We start from the raw sequence: 14,226 nt of genomic DNA, 5'->3' as shown, positions 1-14,226 counted from the left end.
ACACACACACACACCAAGCTAGTCTTACATTGACAAATCCTTCTACAAAAAATTCTAAAAGGAATTGATATTCTGTCTGGAATGAAGACATCACCCATATCTAAGCTACAAGTAAAAATAGCAAAAGTAATCTTGAGAAAGCACGTACCTCAAGCCACATCCATCATGTAAACTTATTACAAGGACATTAAAGTGGATAATGCTCATAGCCTCCCACACCACGTTGGTCACAACAGCCTTCCTGATCACATGATTGGGCCAACAAGGGACCTAGATGTTGAGGTGCTTAGAAACCATGCTTTAGACTTTTCTGTCCTTTTTTTTCTTTTAGTTCTATGGCTAGACTGAGCATCATCTGGATGGGTGGCAGGAGGAAAGTAACTTAGGCTTAAGGCAGGGTTTTTTGTTTGTTTGTTTGTTTGTTTGTTTTTCCATATGAAGTAATTGCCCTTTTAATGTCTAGACCAATTGTTCTTGGGGTCTTGATGGGAATTGCGTTTTTTAATGCTTACTTTTAAGTTTATTTGTGATGTGGTTGTGTGCATGTTTTGTAAAGTGTGTTAAGGGCTACACTAAGAACAGTACAGTTCAAACTAGTCCATTCTACATGGGTGCTTCCTGTGCCAGTTGAAGTCATAGAGAGAGAGGCCTTGACCTTTCTCTTGGTCAGGTCTGTGCTGCTAGTCAGTCCTGCTAAATCTCCAGGGCCTTCTTTGTTGATACAGATCATCAGTCCCATACAAAGAACAAGATACTGAACACCTCACCTCAATGTAGTTCACAAGTTTAGCACAGCATATTTCTTGTACAAAAATCCAAGAAAGCACAAAAGTGAAAGTACCAACTTTCTTATTTATAAACACAGATGCATCAGTCTTAAACACTAGACAAGTACACAACTGAATACATTGCATTACAAGGTATATAAGCATTGTGTGGGAAATTATACATGAAATAATTATACATGAAATAATGCACTGTGAATCCGGAATACTCTAATGAACCAACCCCACCCTTATGCAGCCCTAGTATGGGTCAGAAACTATCAATGTGCCCCTGGACCTTTTTAGTCCTCAGAGACACTGCTGCAGGGTTGGGTGTGGGGAGAGCTGGGCAGCAAGATTACCCTCCAGCGAGCTCTGGCCTGCTCCAGAGCCTCTCTGTATTTGGAAGGCCAAGCCTGGGGATCCTTCTTAAAGACTCTGGCCAGGAACTTCATGATCTGCATCTTGGTGATTTCACTGGTAGCTCTGAACCCCCCAGAAGAACTCGTACTTGAAAGGCTTGATGTGGGGCACAAGCTGGCACTTCATATAATTCTGCTGGACAAACTCCTCCATGATAATTTTTCTCACACCTCTAAAAGTGCAGTACTTCTTCAAGAGCCTCAGTCCCAGGATGCACAGTACATCCCAGACCTCACCCTTTCTGGTCCCATGGCCCTTCACATAGATGAGGCTCAGGATCAGGAGCAGAAGGCCTGTCATGTGCATGTGGTTGTTCAGCACCACCCAGTCCAGCTCTTCTGTGCTAAGTGCTTTGACAAGGGAAAACTCCCTGGTGTGGAGATTGCTCAGCCTAGGGTGCAGCCCTAATACTCTGTGCAGGAAAGTGGTCACCAGATGGCAGTGTTTAACAAAGCTGTCACACAATTAGGCGTATTCTGTAGCACAAAAAGAAGCCTCAGAAATGTTGAAAATAAGCTCACGTCTTGACCTATAAGCCAACCCAGAATTAATCAAAACCTGGAGGACAAATTCTCAAGTTTTAGCTGCAGAGTACTCAGACCTAAATTAAGTTCTAAGACGCAACGATGAGGAATAGAAGGAGAATCCTCATCTTACAAGATGTCATCACTCAGTAAAGAGATCCTCATACATCAACCTGACTTCCAAAAGTTTCAAAATTTCCCTAATCAGGAGAGGCCTGTATCTATTATTCAAGGGCAAACTAGTCAAATATTCATTCACATCTCCTTCCCCATCCCCACTGCCAGAAAGATGTTCCCTGACAGAAAAATGCCTAGAAGAAAGATTGGGATAACAGTGATCTACATCCCAGTGGGAGAAGTAAAGAAGTCAAACTAATCTGGGATGCTATACCAATAACCCAGAGCATAATGCCATATTATTTGAGCACCTAAATGAGTGAATTAGCTTTGCCAAATAGGATGTTACTCTAGGGGGAAAAAGTATAACACATTCTAATAGGGTAAGTAAATAGAAATATATATATATATATATATATATATATATATATATATATATATATATATATATATATATATATATACATCTCACTACTTAGAACAAAGGAGAAAGGGCAGATAATAACTCAACCAGGACAAAGCTATTCCACATTCAACTCAAGAATAAGGATCAAACAACAGAGAGAAATGTCTGCATAGTAGTTTTATTTACTAAACCATAAAGAGTCTCAGAAATGTAAAATCGAAACTCTTCAATTATTCTCAGATATCCCACATTAGATTATGGGAGGATGTGAGAATTTATACTAGCATAGAGCCATGATACAAAAAGAAAATGATCTCCTAAAAGACAAACAGTTGCACCCAGACTTTCATGGGAAGTATGAAGAGCTGATGGTTAGACCAGGCATTACTTTGAGTGATTTATTTCATCATTTATGGTCCAAAACAGGAAACTTTGAATGTCAAAGACATGGTTATAATGAAAAACAGTTTGACAAAGGTTGTCCTCCTGAGAACATAGTGTAATCTATGAATATGATTCATCTCTAAGCTGAAAGAAAATTTTCAATGGCAGTGTCCAGAGAAGCAAGAACTACCTTTGTGGATCCTGCTCAAACAGCAAGGGAGAGGGTTGGAAGAGTTGATGTTCTCACAACCAAGTTTTTCCCCATTAATATCTTCTTCCTAATGACTGGATTCAGACAGGCTACCACTGCAAAGTAAGTTAAGCTTAAGGTAGGTGAACATTTTAATATTGAAAGCAACCCTAAATATCTCAGAATTCCAAGTCTTGCTCCTGTCAACGCTCTTCTCCCTCAGCTATCGTGAGGAGAGAAACAGACCTGCTGGAGCAAGCCTCCGACATAAGGACACCTATTTCTCACTGTTGTTTATGCCTTTGCTTAACTTGGGAAAGCTTTGTAAGGCATGATACAAAATCTGTTTCATTTTGTTATAATCTTAGATATGCCAAGACCTTTGATAAGAAACAATGCCCTTGTTTAAGCAAATGCTCTCAAAAATTGATGTTTGCCTTCTAATGTCTCATATTCTACTGGGGTAGCAGAAATCTCTAGGATGCCCTAGAGACCTGAGATAAAGAATGCCATGATTTGGATACGCTTGGCCTGGGGAAGTGGCACTATTTTGAGGTTTGGCCTTGTGGCAATATGTGTGTCACTGTGGGCATGGGCTTTAAGACCCTCATTCTAGCTGCATGGAGGTCAGAATTCTCTAAGCAGTCTTCAAATCAAGATGTAAACCCTCTCAGCTCCTTATGCACCATGCCTACCTGGATGCTGCCATGTTCCCACCTTGATGATAATGAACTGAATCTCTGAACCTGTAAGCCAGACACAATGAAATGTTGTCCTTAAAAGAATTGCCTTGGTCATAGTGTCTGTTCACAGCATAAATCCATAACTAAGACAAAAGTTGGTACCAGGGACTGGGACATTGCTGTGATAAGCCTGACCATACTTTTGTCTGGAAGAATGTGGATTTTGAGACTTTGGATTTGGAGAGCAGTAGAATGCTTTAAGTGAAGCATAATCAACAGTAGAAATATGACAGACTTTGTTGCTGAGACTGATTTGAGCTGTGCAGACCTGGCCCAAGAGAGTTCAGTGGAGAAGAGTTTCAGTATGTGACCTAGAGACCGGATTTGTGGTATTTGGGAGAAGACTGTGGCTGCTTTTTGTGCTTGTCTAAAGAGTCTACCTGAGTCTAAGGTAAAGAGACTTAATTAATTGCATTGACAAAGAAAATCTCTAAAATGCCCACTAAAGGCTTTGTTCTCTGGTTAAGTCTCATGAAGAGCATATTGAACAAGTGTAGCAAGTTTAAAAAGAAAGAATATAAAATATATGCTTCAAGTATTAAAGGGGCACAAGGAAGTGAAATGGAGTCCAATCCTGTGTTCTAGGAGAAAACAGATTAAAAAATTTGAGGGTAAGATCCCATTCAGCTACGTTTAGATCCAGGGATAGTGGTATACACCTTTAATCCCAGGAGACAAAGCCATGCAGATCTCTGAGTTCAAGGTCAATCTATATAGCAAGCTCCAGGAAAGCCAAGCTTAGGCAGTGAGGGAGTTGGAAGGCAGAAAGCTGGTAATAGAAAGGGGGGGGGGCAGGGGCATGTTCCAGCCCCAGCAAGCATCAGAACAAGGCCGCTTTGGCTATGTGGTTCTGGATTTTGAGTGAAAAATAAAAGGGACTACTGGGACAATTGATACTGGTTAGTTGGGGCTAAGAAATTGGTGGTGATTGAAAGGAGACCAGCATCACTGAGGTGACATTTTGGAAGTGTTTTCTGAGAAAACAAAGAAGCTGTGTTCCAGAGTTTGCCAAGGTTGTAAATTGGTTGCCACTGTACTTAGTAATGTTTAAGAATCCCCCAGATGGTACCATTTCTGAAGGCATAAAGGAGTCCTAAAAAGCAACTGAGGCTTGGCACTGAGAGGTCAGGGACAGCCATTGGTGAAGGTGCAGCCTCAGTTGTAGTTGGTGCCCAGGACTGAAGAGGTCATGCAAAGAAGTTGAAGAGAGCCTGTGAAAAGCTATTGTTAAAGACTAGTTGCAGTGGAAGACCCCAGTGTATTGTGGGATAATCACCAAGAACAGCAGTGGCAGTGGAGTGTATCAACCTGAGCCTACAGTGCTACAGAGGGCAGAGCTGGAGAAGTGACACAAGTCCTTTGGAGGATCCCAGATCATGTGTGGTTACAGACACTGAAAGCAGAAGCTGTAACACAGAAGTTGCCTTTGAAACCTGAAGATTTTTTGAGAAGCCAGAGTCATAGGCTGTCTCCTGAGGAATGCTGCTAATAGGAAGTGGAACAAGCCCAGCAGAAAGAAGTTCATTGTAGTCAACAAAAATTAAAAAGCAGCTGAAGATCTGAAAACATTTTGACATGGAGATGCAGAGTTTGGGGTTTGCCCAGCTGGTTCCTGTCTTGATTCAGGGATTACAGTTAAGGGATTGGATGGATCTCAGAAGCGATGTTGTAAGACCCCGCAGAGTCTTAGCTCTGGAGCTCAACCCACAGAACACAATTAGACTTTAGACCACTGTAATGGTAAGAGGTTTTATTCCATGTGCATGGGTTGCTCATCCTCGCAGGGAGAGCCAACCCTGAACTCAAAAACTACACATCTTTTATACTTTTTTGTGAGCGGGTTGAACTACTATTTTACCAGTGGTCAGCAGTATAATTTTCAAAAAAAAAAAAGAGAGAAAGAGGGAAGAAAACGGGGGGTGGGGGGGAACTATGGCAGTAAGGTTGTTGACAATTTGCATGCTCCTTGAAATTCAGTACAGGGAAGGGTAGGGGAGCTATTCCTAAAGCAGTCATTTTTGTTTTGTCTTAACTCAGCTTGGTCAGTATAGCTTGACCTGTCCACTAAAACTTTTACATTTTCAGAACCTTGTTCATATATGTCAAAACTTTGAGTGGTTTTATCCTAGTTTTGTTTCTCAGAATTGGGTGATTAGAGCATGAGTTAACTATGGCATGTGTCAGGACCCTATCTAGGGATTTCTAGAGAGCCAGGTGGCTATCATTTGGTATATGTGGTTTTTGTTTTTGTTATTTTGTTTATTTCTGAGAATTACTCTGAGCCATTGTTTTTTGTTTTGTTTTTGTTTTTGTTTTTTGTTGTTTTTGTTTTTGTTTGTTTGTTTGTTTGTTTGTTTTGTAAGGCACAGGCTAGATCTCATAGCCTTGAGGTGACTGGAAAATCTCTGAGTCTGACTAACCATTTCTGTGTCTTTAGGGTATTTTGAAAAAGTCTCAGAGGCCCCAAAAACCTTTTTTTTTTACATCAGAGACATTGGACTTTGGACTTTAACATTGCTGACACTGCTATAGACTATGGGGACTTTGGAAGTTGGACTAAATGTACTTTTTGCTATGGCCACCATAAACCTGTGTGTTTGAACTAGACTATGAGGACCGTGGAGTGGAATGTCATGGTTTGAACGTGCTTGGTTCAGAGTGGCACTATTTGGAAGTTTGACCTTGTGGCAATAGGTGCGTCATTATGGATCTGGACTTTAAGACCCTCATTCTAGCTGCCTGAAGGTCAGCATTCTCTTTGCAGCCTTCAGATAAAAATGTAAAAACTCTCAGCTCCTCCTGTATCATGCCTACCTGGATGCTGCCATGCTCCCACCTTGATGATAATGGATTAAACTTATAATCTAGTTTCAATTAAATATTGTCCTTATAAGAGTTGCCTTGGTCATTGTGTTTGTTCACAACAATAAAATCCTAATAAGACAGGGAGGCTCCAAGAAGGAAATGCATGTGACCTTAGCTAAGATGCCAAACAGTAGAGACATAAAATCAGAAGAGGCCACCTCCTTGTAGCAAGGCAGCAACCCCAGAACAGGGATGAGAACATCAACTCACTGGCAAAAATTTGATCCAAAATTTGTGCTGTCTGAAAGAAATGCAGAGACAAAGGTAGAGCAGAGACTAAAGGAATACCCAACTCCTCCAACTTGAAAAACATCACATGGGCAAACACAATTCCTGACACTATTAATAATATTCTGTTATGCTTGCAGACAGAAGATAGCATAACTGTACTCTGAGAAGCTCTACTCAGAAGCTATCTAAAACAGATGCAGATAACCACAGTCAAACATTGGACAGAGGGCAGGACCCTTATAGAAGAGTTGGAGGAAGTTTTGTAGGCTCTGAACGAGATAGAAACTCCACAGGAATACCAAGAGAATTAGTCAACATGGACACAAACCATAGAGCATACTCAGGCTGGAAAGAGGATACTGGCACATAAGTAGCAAATGTGTAACTCAGTTTCCATGGCTGTCTCCCAACAACTGGATTGCAGGCTATCTGTTCCTAAAGCTGCACCCTGACTGTGGAGTCTGGTCTCCAATAGGAAATCGTTGTCTGGCCACAGTGGAAGAAAATACATTTAACCGTGCAGAGTTTTTATGTGCTAGGGTGGAGGAATATACAAGAAGGGCCCAACTTCTCTGAGAAAAGGGAAGGCAGAATGAGGAGAGCGTCTCTGAGGTGAGAACTGGGAGGGAGCACTGGTTAGAATGTTAATTAATTAATTAATTAATTAATTAATTAATTAGAAAATAGATATAGGCTGATATTCATGATGAATATAGATTTTAAAATGCCTGCCAACAGAATGCAACCATACAGCAAAAAAATTATATACCATGACCATGTTGGCTTCAACCCTGAAATACAAGGATGGTTCGACATATGCAAATCTATAAATGTAGTAAAGAATACATAATCATGTAAATAAATGCAGCAAAAACTTTTGACAAAATTTAGTAAATCTTCATGTAAATATAAAAGATAATATACAGCTAGAGAGAACTTACCTCACCATACTAAAAGTTATACATAAGAAATCTACAAGTCATATCATCCTAAGTAGAGAAACACTTGAAGCAATGGAAATTAAGTCAATAACATGAGATGGCTGTCCACTCTTCACACGCACATATTTTTAATCTTCTCTCTGTGCCTGCTGGTTTGTATTCCAACTTGATGCAAGCTAGACTCATTAGAAAGGAGAGAACTTGAACTGAGAAAATGCCATAAGATTGTCCGATAAGTAAGTTTGTAAGGCATTTTCATAATTAATATAGGAGGTCCTAGAACAAAGTGACTAAGGTTAATCTTGAGCTGGTGATCCTGTGTTCTGTAACAAAGCATGCTGAGCGAGCCATGAAGAGTTAGCAAGTAAGAAACATTCCACAATAACATCTGCATCATCGCCTGCCTCCATGTTTCCCTCATGTTTGAGATTCTGTCCTGACTTTTTTCTATGATCAATTAAATATAAGGAAATTAATTCCTTATCTTTCCAAGTTGTACTTGGTCATCACAGCAATAGACACCCTAACTATTGCATGCTTAAGCTTGAGCTATAAGGCAAGAGATGTAAACTGAAAAGATAAATAGAAAAAGGAGGCAAACTATCTTTATTTTCAGATGACATGATATTATGCATTAGTGATCCCAAAAGTTCTACAAGAAAACTTCAACATACTGGGGCATGTGTCATTGTTATATGTTGAAGCATCTTTTGAGTATATGACCCAGGAGTGGTGTAACTGGGTCCTCAGGTAGTACTCTGTCCAATTTTCTGAGGAACCGCCAGATTGATTTCCAAAGTGATTTTACCAGCTTGCAATCCCACCAACAGTGAAAGAAAGTTCCTCTTTCTCCATATCCTTGCCAGCATCTGCTGACACCTGATTTTTTGATCTTAGCCATTCTGACAGAGTGAGATGGAATCTCAAGGTTGTTTTGGTTTGCATTTCCCTGATGACTAAGGATATTGAACATTTCTTTAGGTGCTTCTCAACCATTCAATATTCCTCAGTTGAGAATTCTTTGTTAAACTCCCTACCCCATTTTTGGGGTATCTGGAGCCTACCTTCTTGAGTTCTTTGCATATATTGGGTACTAGCCCTCTATCGGATGTAGGATTGTTTAAAAAAAAAAAGAAAGAAAAGTGTTTCCCAATCTGTTGGTTGCTGTTTTGTCCTGTTTACAGTATCCTTTACCTTACAGAAGCTTTGCAATTTTATGAGGTCCCATTTGATGATTGTTGATCTTGAAGCATAAGCCATTCTATTCAGGAAATATTCCCCTGTATCATGTATTTGAGGAACTTTTGTACTTTCTCTTCTATTAGATTCAGTGTATCTGGTTTTATGTGGAGGTCCTTGATCCACTTGGACTTGAGATTTGTTCAAGTAGATAAGAATGGATCAATTTGCATTCTTCTAATATCAACAGCCAGTTGAGACAGCCCATTTGTTGAATATGTTGTATGTTTTCCACTAGATGGTTTTGGTTTCTTTGTCAAAGACCAGCTGACCATAGGTGTGTGGGAATTCTATTCTATGCCATTTTGATGTACCTTGTGTGTGTACCAATATCATGCAGTTTTTATCACTATTGCTCTGTAGTAGAACTTAATTTCAAGGACGGTGATTCCCCAGAAGTTCTCTTATTGTTGCGAACAGTTTTCACTATCATGGGTTTGTTTTTGTTTCAAATGAATTTGGGAATCGCTCTTTCTATCTCTGTGAAGAACTGAGATGGAATTTTGATGGTGTTTACATTGAATCTGTGGACTGCTTTTGGTAAGATGACCATTTTTACTGTATTAATACTGCTGATCCATGAGAATAGGGGATTTTTACAGCTTCTAAGGTCTTCAAAATATAACAAGGGCACTTGCTCCACTATGTTTATAGCAGTCTTATTTATAATAGCCAGAAAGTGGAAACAACCCAGATGTCCCTCAGCAGGGGAATGGATACAGAAAATGTGGTATATTTAAACAATGGAATATTACTCAGCTATTAAAAACAATGACTTTATGAAATTTATAAGCAAATGGATGGAACTAGAAAACATAATTCTGAGTGAGGTAACCCAATCACAAAAGAACACATATGGTATGTAGTTACTGACAAGTGAATATTGGGCAAAAAACTAGAAATACACATAATACAAAAGACCATATGAAGCTCAAGGAGAAGGAAGACCAAAGTGTGGATGCTTCAGTTCTACTTAGAAGGCAAAACAAAATAATCACAGGAGGTAAAGGATGGGAGGGTATTGGGAGGAAGAGAGGAAGAGAAGGGGAAAGGGGGACAAGATCAAGTATGGGAGGAGACAGTGAAGATGGATGTACAGAGTCAGTAATTTGTACAGAGGTGTATAGCAATGAGGGGAATGGAGAACTGAGGGTAGCCACTGGAAAGTCCCAGATGCCAGGAAAGCAAGAGTCTCCCAGGACCCAACAGGAATACAGTAGCTAAAATGCACAACAAAAGAAAGAGAAAACTGTAGAGACCATATCCAGAGGTTAGGCATAGTCAATTGTTCCTGCCTAAAGGAAATATATGGACAGAGTAGATGGAGCACAGCCTGAAGGAAAGGCCATTCAGAATCTGCTCCACTTAGAGATCCATCCCATATACAGTCATCAAACCCAGACACTATTGCTGATTGCCAAGAAGTGCTTACTGACAGGAGCTTGATATAGATGTCTCCTGAGAGGATCTGCCCGAGCCTGACCAATACAGATGCAGATGCTTGCAGCCAACTATCAGATTGAGCACTGGCACTGAAAGAGCTGAAGGGGGTTGCAACACCATAGGAAGAATAACAATACCAATCAACCAGAACCTCAGAGCTCCCAGGACTAAACCACCAACCAAAGGGGTGGCCCTAGCTGCATATGTATCAGAGGATGGCTTTAACTGGAACCTATGGGAGGGGAAGCTCTTGGTCCTGTGATGACTCAATGCCCCTGCATAGGGGAATCATAGTGCAGTGAGACAGGAGTGGGTGGGGGTGTATCCTCATAGAAGTGAGGGGTGGTGTTTGTGTAGGTGAAACCAGGAAAGGGAGATAACATTTGAAATGTAAACAAATAAAATAACTAATAAAAAAGAAAACTTCAAGAAATATAATAAATACAGCAAAGAATAAAATATAATCAGCTGGCCTAAATCAATCATTTTCCTATACACAAACATACAAAGTAAGATACCATGGATGCATTCCCATGCACAATAAGTTCAAACAAAACAAAATACATAGGAATAAACCTAGTGGGGAAATAGAACAACCTGAAATAAAAATTAAATCTCTAAAGAAAGAGATAGAAAAAAACACTTGAAAACAGAAAGACATCCTATATTCTGTGGATAGGATAAGATGGGATAGGATAGGGTAGAGTAGGTAATGTTAGGGTAGGGTAGAATAGGAAAGGATAGGATAGAAAAATAACACCTTTTAGCCAAAAGATGTTTACAGATTTAATGCAAGTCACAATTAAAATTCCAATATGATTCTTCATAGAAACAGAAAAACTATCCTAAAATTCACATGAAATGACAAAAGATTCAAAACAGCCAAAATAATCCTGAGTAAAAACATAACAGGGCAGGAGGGATTACCACTCCAGAACTCAAGATATATTAGAATCATTATAAAAAAATTGAATGAGACCACCAACCAACAGGAACAGCAGTGAGCAAGCAGTGAGCCAGCATGCAGTCCCTCATTCTCCCTCCCTGCCCCAGCTTGCACCAAGGAACCAGTAACTCTGCTTCCTGCTATTACCAGCCAGACAACAAGGTGTGAGGAACACTCAGACCACCCACCACCAGGAACAGCAGTGAGCCAGTGGTGAGCCAGTGATGATCCAGGGACACTGTTCTGAAACAGCATTGAGCCAGTAGTGAGCCAGCAGTGAGCCAGGGATGAGCCATCTGTGAGCCAGTGGTGAGCCAGCAGTGATCCAGCAGTGATCCAGGGACACAAGACTGACAACAAGATGGCAAGAGAAAAGGGAAAGAAAGTACCCCAGGGAAACCAAGACAACCTGGCAATACCACTAACCAGCTCTCCCATCACAGGAAACAGTAGAATGCCAAACACACCAGAAAAAGAAGATGCAGACCTAAAATCATACCTCAAGATGATGATAGAGATCCTTAAAAAACAACAAGATGGCAAGAGGAAAGTGAAAAAGTATATCCCAAGGAAACCAAGACAACCTGGCAACACCAGAACCCAGATCTCCCATAAGAGCAAACATCAGAATGGCAAACATTCCAGAAAAAGAAGACTCAGACCTGAAAGCATACCTCAAGACGCTGATAGAAATCCTTAAACAAGAACAGGAGTAAAAGCAAAAAGAATCAGAAGCTTTTAAAAAGGAAACAAGAAAAACACTCAAAAAACTCAAAGAACTAGAGGAAAACAGAACCAAAGAGATGAAGGAATGGAAGAGGGAATTTAAAATGGAAATTGACACAATAAAAAAAACACTAAAAGAGATAACCCTAGAGGTAGAACACGTAAAAAAGAAATCAGGAGTCACAGAAGGAAGCATTTCCAATAGACTACAAGAGATGAAAGAGAGAATCTCAGGGGCAGAAGAAAACATTGTAAACATAGACAAAACAGCCAGAGAAGATGCAAAAAAACACAAAGCTCCTAACCCAAAATATCCAGGAGATCCAGGACACAATGAGAAGACCAAACCTACGGATAATAGGAATAGAAGAGGGAGAAGAGTATCAACTAAGAGGCACAGTAAATATCTTCAACAAAATCATAAAAGAAAACTTCCCTACGCTTAAGAATGAGATGACCACGAGCATAAAAGAAGCCTTCAGAAATCCAAAAAGGTTGGACCAGAAAAAAAATTCCTCCGGACACATAATAGTCAAAACACCAAGTACCCAAAGCAAAGAAAGAATACTAAAAGCAGTAAGGGAAAAAGGTCAGGTAACATATAAAGGCAGACCAATCAGAATCACACTTGATTTCTCAACAGAGACTATAAAAGCTAAAAGAGCCTGGACAGACATCATGCACAACCTAAGAGAGCACAACTGACAGCCCAAGCTGCTATACCCAGCAAAACTATCAATCACCATAGATAGAGAGATGAAGATATTTCAAGACAAATCTAAATTTACACAATATCTGACCACAAACCCAGCACTACAACCAATTATAGGTGGAAAACCCAATACAATGAGGGGAACTACATCCTAGTAAAAACAAGAAAACCCCTTAGCAAGAAAACCAAAAGAAGAAAAAGACACAGACACAACTCAACCTACAAAAGCAATAATAGCAGAAAACAGAAACCACTATTCCTTGATATCTATTAACATAAATGGACTCAACTCCCCAATAAAGAGACATAGGTTATTAGACTAGACACATAAACAAAAACCAGCATTTTGCTGCATACAGGAAACTCATCTCAGAGACAAAGACAGACACTATCTCAGAGTAAAAGGGCGGGAAAAAAACTTTCAAGCAAACAGCCCCAAGAAGCCAGCTGGAGTGGCTATTCTAATATCCAATAAAGTAAATTTCCAACCAAAAGTTATCAAAAAAGATAAGGAAGGACACTTTTTACTCATTACAGGGGAAATCTGTCAGGAGGAACTCTCAATCCTTAACGTATATGCTACAAATAAAAAAGCACCTACATTCATAAATGAAACCCTACTAAAGCTCAAAAAATACATTTCACCCCACACAAAAATAATGGGAGATTTTAATACTCCACTCTCACCAATAGACAGATCATGGAAACAGAAACTGAACAAGGAGACTGTAAAACTAGCAGAGATCTTGAACCAACTAGAATTAATAGATATATACAGAACATATCATCCTAAAGTAAAATAATATACCTTCTTCTCAGCACCCCATGGCACCTTCTCAAAAATTGACAACATAATTGGACACAGACCGAGTCTCAATCAATATAAGAAGATTGAAATACTCCCGTGCATCCTCTCAGATCACCATGGTCTAAGCAGGTCTCTAACAACAACAAAGACAACAATAAGCCCACATACACATGGAAACTAAACAATGCTTTGTTAAACAATAGCAGGGTCTTGATTTGCATTTCCCTGATGGCTAAGGATGTCGAGCACATCCTCAGATGTTTCTCGGCCATTAGGTGTTCCGTAACTGAACACGTTTTGTTTAGCTCTGTACCCCAATTTTTAATAGGGTTATTTGATTCTCTGGTGTCTAGCTTTTTGAGTTTCTTGTACACCTTGGATATTAGGCCTCTATCTGATGTGGTATTGGTAAAGATCTTTTCCCATTCTGTTGGTTGCCGTTTTGTTTTCTTGACAATGTCCTTAGCCTTACAAAAACTTTGCAATCTCATTAAGTCCCATTTGTTAATCTTTGACCTTAGAGCAGAGCCACTGTTGTTTCCTTCAGAAAATTTTCTCCTGTGCCTATGTGTTCTAAGGTTTTTCCTACTTTCTCATCTAATAGTTTCAGTGTATCTGGTTTAATGTGGAGATCTTTGATCCACTTACACTTGAGCTTTGTACAAGGAGATAAGAAAGGGTCTATTTTCATTCTTTTGCATGCTGAGTGCCAGTTGGACCAGCACCATTTGTTGAATAGGCTGTCCTTTTTCCATTGAATGTTT

General features: G+C 39.8%; 1 protein-coding gene and 1 pseudogene across 2 annotated transcripts in view; both read right to left on the bottom strand.

The window, feature by feature from the left end:
• LOC308438992 (cathepsin 7-like) overlaps positions 1-14,226 on the bottom strand; it is a gene marked incomplete at both ends in the record, with an annotated part of 94,563 nt that overhangs the window by 62,609 nt on the left and 17,728 nt on the right. The gene's annotated exons all lie outside the window — the stretch shown is intronic.
• On the bottom strand, positions 1,067-7,596 carry LOC308436194 (necdin-like; annotated as a pseudogene). The gene is made up of 2 exons: positions 7,589-7,596; positions 1,067-1,641 (listed from the first exon to the last, which is right to left on the bottom strand). The product of its transcript is annotated as a necdin-like (transcript).

This window comes from Micromys minutus (assembly GCF_963924665.1).
Source record: "Micromys minutus genome assembly, chromosome: 1".
NCBI lineage: Eukaryota > Metazoa > Chordata > Mammalia > Rodentia > Muridae > Micromys > Micromys minutus.
The sequence above is the reverse complement of the archived record's forward strand: the minus strand, read 5'-3'. Positions and strand labels throughout refer to the sequence as shown.